Consider the following 6539-nt stretch of genomic DNA (forward strand, 5'->3'; position numbering starts at 1 on the left):
TAAAATAAAAGAAATACTGTGAGTGAGGATCGAACTCACCATCCTTACATCCACAGTCAACCACCGTTACCACTGGGCCACCGCTGCCTTGAAAAATAAATATGAAAATACCGGATATATACCGTAGAACCGTTTTTTTTACCATTTTTAATAGCTTTTTTCTCGAAAAGTTTTGAGAAGTGCGTCGTCTTGCTTCGGCATATTTAATTGATAGCCGTGATCTACCGAATCAGAAAATTTGAGCTCAATCGGCCACCCGAAGGTCGTGTATTCCCCTTGTCAGTCGGAGCGCATGGCCAGGCAGGAGCAGGAAATTTTGTGCAATTTGGTGGTCAAGTACAAGGACGTAATTGAGTGTAAGCGCTCGGATGCGGAGTCCGTTTTAAGCAAGGCAAGATGTTGGCAGAAAATAACGGAAGAGTTTTATAATCATGGATGAATAATCATCATCTTCTCGCAATGGCGGAAGTCACCTCAAACGCTTTGAGCCGACAATAATCTAACCTCAAAGTTTGAGCCGAGGCTGGCCTCAAAATTCGACGTTTTTGAGGTTGAGGTCGGTTTTATGATATCGCATCTCCTCCTCCTGACGACAATGAGGTGGAGGCCGGCTTCGAGGGGACTTTTATGATACGGGCCTAAGTCACGGGTTACTCGTCAGTGGCCAGTCAGCAATGTAGCCGTCAGTTGGAGTCGAAGCGCGGGCCTTATGGCCCGTGCGACCTATGCGCCTCGCTATCTACCCGTGTCATCACCAGCAGCTCCTCTCCTATCCGAGACATTGGTAATATCTTAACTTTTGGCTACTCTGGACGTACCAATTCATTATTACTTGATGCCTTTAGCTTGAATTGATTTTGAAATTGGGATTTGAATGTAAATAAACTTTGGGGTAAAAACTTTAAATACTTGTGTGTGATTGTTCGCTTCCCGACACCAAGGGGAAGAACCCACACGCAATTCAAAGCGTGCGACTCGCAAATTTTCGGTGGCGGGCCGCACCCTTACACTTCTACGCTGAATGAGTGATATTTTCCGGTGGCTTGGCTAGGAGCAAGCTCTACCTTTACCCATCCAAAACTATCTTAGGCAGTGAGAAAGCAGAAAGACGTTCAAAATGTACAACAGTAGTGGCTTGGAGTCTGATGATATCTTGATTCAAAACTTACGCAACAAAATCTAATACGATGGTAATAAATAAAACAACTGATAAGCAATTTAGTATTTGAGTTAATCGCCAACTTTTCCGAGTGGTGGAGTGTAGTTCGATAGTTTCTTGCGTTTCGAAATTAACTCAACAGAATCACTTCCTAAAATATGCAATACTAGGGAACGGCGATACTTTCCGGAATCCAACGAAAATATATTCCCTAATATGTTCAGAGCGGATATATACACTTCAGAACGTATACGGTTATGATTATTGTTTGGAGCTTTTGAAAGACTTCATTAAGATTTAAACCGAAACGCTTCGATCTGTTTGTCATCTAAAGCCCTAACCACTTGACCACCACTCTCCCGAGTCATAAACACAACGACCAAATAACGAGAAATAGCGAACTTAATTCAATAAGCACTCGATGAGATACAAGAGATGAGGAGGAGGTTATTCAAAGAGAATTCAGTGCTTCGATGAGTGTGGGCGATAGAATGGCGTGAGGAGGTTATAAAGCGACGAACGCTACAAACGAAACCCATGGCCGTAAACAAAGGGGCGCTCATCAGAAGGAAGGACCACATTCCTCCGAAACAGCTGAGCAGACATAAAGGAAGAGGAAAACCCTCTTCCGTGGAAACGGAAGATCCACCAACAAAGCAGCGGTCTCCAATATATATTAACCCCCTTCCTGGTATTAAAGCAGATAAACCATCCCCTATGCAACCTAATCCCTCCAGAATCCATCCCGCATTTCTTCTTCAATCAACCGGCAGAAACCTCTCAATGTGAATTGACCCACTTTAAAAAAACTCCACGGTTGAACCATCGCCCAAAGTTGATAAAATATGCGCATTGTAAGGAGTCGTCATTTGATTTTTGAAATAAAAATTCCTTATGTAGTAGAAGATTCTGTTATGGGTGTAACACGCGAAGTTTGAGGAAATAGGCTGAAGTTAATTTAACACCGGGAATTAAATTCAACATAGGTAGCTTTTTTCAGGTTTAGCCGGCATAGAAAATCAAAGGGTAGGTAATCAACCTTTCTGACTAAAATAAAATATAAAATTTAGTTATGAAGCACATTGAATTAGGCATCAAAATTTATTTCAGAATTCGTAGAGAAAACCAAGAAAGTAGATCGTTGGACTAAAGATCAAAGAGTCCTGAGTTCAAATTCCGGGTGAAACTTACTGATCAATAAAAGTTCTAGAAGTGCGAGGTGGCCAAGTGAAAGAAACTGGCTCGCATTGCCTGAATGTGTGATATAGGGTAGTGAAGGGCAAGATTCCTTTTCCGAAATATTTCTCTAAATATCTGGATGATGCCACTTGTAGTCAATCAGTTTAATTTACGCGCCCAATTGTAACACAGGGGTGCGTTCAGTGAAAGACGACGAACGACAGAACATTGACTTTTTCTTATTTTTCAGTTTTACGCAACGTTTATTTAATTTGTGGGGCCGCGTAATTTTTGTATGTGCTTTGGGTGTTTATTTGATTGCTACGTTTGTCTATCTATCCATTATATGCATTCTCTGCCTCAAAAATTCATGCAGTTAGCAGGTTCGCAGCTCACTATTTGGTAATGTTATGGCGTATGAGGTGTAGCAAGTGCTGTTGGGGCAAGAGTCCTGGGGGGTTGTGTTTGAATCGCTCGTAATTATTCCGAGCACGTAACCAAGGAGTCACGTGGTACAATTACGAGCGATTCGGAATTTTGGTGTGTTTGAATCACTCGTAAAAATTTCACTCGTAAAAACCCTTCGTAATTATCTGACTCGGTAGCTATCGGTCGGGATGATTACGAAGGATTGACTACGATGGATACCAAGTAAACAACATGGCGGATTTCATGATGTTAATGTACGCGCATGAGAATTTTGGCGACGAGGATTTAGCTGCGGAGAGAACACAGCGTAATTTCAGGAGAAGAGGAGACGCCTTTGAACTGAGTGAGAAGGAATTCAGAAACCTTTTTCGCCTCAATGAACGCTGAACCCAAAATCTGATTGACGCCATACATCTCCGAAGCTTCACGGACATCAGCTGTAAGTAATGTAAACAAAGTAAGTACACAAGTTTCATGCATGAATATATATTTTTTTATTCATAGAAATTTTACAGCGATTTATGGTGGTGATCCAACGTTAAATAAGATGTGAAACGCGAATAAGCCTAACTTTATTACCGCTGTTCTAACTTGCAATATGTTAATAAATTCAGAACATCATTCTGCTAAGTTGGAGTGCGAAAGTTTAAGAAATCATTAAAAAAGATCATGTTTCATGTAAAGAAAGGTAATGAGGAACTCCGAAAAGCGATGTGCTGGCATATTAACATTAATTTTAAATTGGTGTATTTGAATTTCCCCCCAAAACAAATACTGCCGTACCGAAAGCGCGTACAATAATACGTTCACTTGTTGTTTTCTCAACATTTCTGCAGGGAGTGATATGTGGTGGAGAGCCGACTTTTGGTTGTTGATAAGCAAATTGTGCCTTGCTAGAATGATTATTTACTCAGACTCGATAAGTGCAATTGAATTGTTTTACCGTTCATCCTAAATAATTCGTTTAAAAGTGTTTTAACAGTGATAATGTCCTTCCGTTACCGTATTTCGCTATTTTAGGATAAGTTTATTTATTGTTCTTCAAGTTTGGCTTTGATCTTTCGTATTAGAACGGTAGTAATTGTGTAACATGGGCCTCATTACATATTAGCTTATCTCTAACTTAAAATAGTCGAATAGATAACCATGAAAATACATTAAGGTTGTTTCTCACTCGCGCATGTAACCGTGTGTGTCGACAAATGTTCAACTTTGCCTCAAGATAAACACTCATTTCATTACAGGTATTGGCTACTCTTACCGTCAATGCTGTTGGACAATAAGTGTCATACATAGCTTATGATGCATAAATGAACATGGAGAGAAGCTTTTTGTGCCGGAGTGTGGAAGAGGTGACAAAAACTATAAATGACTATGTATTTAACGATGGGTGACCGTGGACCATAGACCAAATTCAATATCATAGCGCTGGCGTAGGTATATACTAACTTGGTATAAAAATTTATGAACATCCGTGAATAGTGAACGCAGTAGACTGAATGCTATATTTCTTATGTATGCGTCATGCATTAAGTGGTTGGTTTTTACTGGTTATATGTGATGTATGTATTCCCTATGAAAATCAAAGTAATAGATGGAACTCACATTGCCATGGTGGCATCTCCAAAAAAATCATGTAGTGTTAAAGGAAAGGGATTATTTAAATTATAACATATGTATATCATTTGATTAATATGCAAGTGGTGAGTTCATGTGATTTAATAATATTTTATTTTGAAGCAACTAGGGTCAATTACTTTTTAGAAATTTACATTGTAACCCATTACCTGCTGAATGATATTTTAAGTGTCAATGAGTAGCCTAATGAGCTTCTTACATTGACTTACCTAACTGGTTTTCCAAAATAGAATATATAATTATAATATATAATTATTATATATCCATGATTATACAAATTGAAACCATTGCATATCTGCTATGTTCTATAGCAATATATCCCCAAAGCAATAGATCCTCAAATAGCTATGAATAGCCTTGGGAGGCATGTTAGAATAAGATTATTTTGATTCATCTTACCTTGCTTTGATTTTAATGGTTTCTGTTCAATTTTTTAATCTGAAGGTTTTGATATTTTGCTTTTCTGTTACTGTTGTATTTTTAATTTTTCAGATTGACTCAACCAGATTCTCCCAGGTTCAAATTTGGGTGAGGCTTCTGGACAACCCCTACTAAATCATAACATTTAAAATACTAATCCAAAGGATGCTGTTCAGTGGTTGTTTGGTTGACGAATTATTTCAATGGAAATACTCTGGTGTGCATTTTTCTCAGAATACCAATCTTTGTATAAATAATAATTCTTAGATCTACTAGGAAGTCTACCATCTGTAAAGGCCTGGTTACATGATACATTAACATGCACAAGTTAATGCTTAAATGATTGAATGCGTGAATGAACATGAAAATGCACTGTATAACCACCAGACTTGTGTGAACGCAGGAACAGAAAATAGAACCTGTTCTAATGTGGTTCATGCATTTGTATATGTTCTGTTCCACCAAAATCGTTCATGATTTCACTCATTAACTATGTGTTTATGTACCGTGTAACCAGGCCTTCAGATTGCAGGATAAACTGCTTGACTCCTTGGTGACTTTTTATCACAACAAGCTTGGTATGTACCTTGTTTCACTTAACCCATCTTCCAATCTTTCAAAATCTAAAACTAATCCAAACAGTTAAATCAATTTTTAGGGTTCTCCAACAAACATTGGTTTTCAATACCAACAGTTTTGATGTCCAAGCCAATTTTTCTCTTCAAATGTGCTGAAACATTTTTTTTTTTGCCCTCTTCATACTGAGCCTCCCAAGGCACACCCACTGTACAATAAGCAGGAGTCTGAATGACAGTCTTTCATGTGTGGTCTAGGTTTATTTACTATAGTTAATAGTAGTGGGTGTAACTCGGTGGAAATGCTTTATCATAGGAGATGAATGAATAAAAACTTTATTAATTCCATATGGTGATTTATTGTGTCTGACCATGGTTTCGTTACAGTGTAACATGTTCAAGGTGAGACCTTTAAAATGGTTAGCTGTAATGAGACCATGGTAGACAAAATTAATCACTATGTGGTAAAAGCAATGTTTTTACTCCTTCAAGTGCTACTTTTTCTTACTTTTCCTTAGCTTATACCATTTCTGCTTCATTTTCTATTTGGTTTCCCTACTTAGGTGTAGGTATGTCCACAATGGTATGCAGCGGAGATTACTTTCTGCCAATGGGAATGGAATTACTCATAAATTTGATGATTGCTTGCATTATTTGTCTTTTATGAAAGTGATTAATGAGGATCATAGGTTTTCCATCCATAATGGTTGTTAATACTCAATATTCAATAATAAATCCATTATGGCATACAACATTTTATGTTTCTATGATATGCTGTACTTTCTCAACTTTACATTAATGTGATGTATACCAACTCCTTAATAAACGTTATTTCTATTGCAGTGCATCAACGATACTGTGTGTTGTACTTTTCTTTGAAAATAAAGACAATTCAATGCCAAGATACATGTTACTGATACTATTTTTTATATAACCGTGACCTTGTATAAGATAAATTTAAATGTTCACCTATAATAGTGACAAAGCTAATGGATTAGAATAGCATTAATTTTATAACAGCATCCTTTAGAAACCAAGATGAGTCGTAGATGGAACCAATAGGATCAAGCAAGAGGCTACAGAATTTTTTTTAATAGGAGAGTACATTTTTTGTAACAATTATATTGTGTTTCTTCCCC

At 37.6% G+C, this 6539-nt stretch overlaps 1 long non-coding RNA gene across 1 annotated transcript; it reads left to right on the forward strand.

Moving 5' to 3' along the window:
• The first annotated feature begins 3590 nt into the window (after positions 1-3590).
• LOC124158494 lies at positions 3591-6302 on the forward strand. The gene is made up of 2 exons (XR_006864812.1): positions 3591-4119; positions 4898-6302. It is a non-coding gene; the product is annotated as an uncharacterized LOC124158494 (long non-coding RNA).
• The last annotated feature ends 237 nt before the right edge of the window (positions 6303-6539 follow it).

Source organism: Ischnura elegans, chromosome 5, assembly GCF_921293095.1.
Source record: "Ischnura elegans chromosome 5, ioIscEleg1.1, whole genome shotgun sequence".
Taxonomy (NCBI): domain Eukaryota; kingdom Metazoa; phylum Arthropoda; class Insecta; order Odonata; family Coenagrionidae; genus Ischnura; species Ischnura elegans.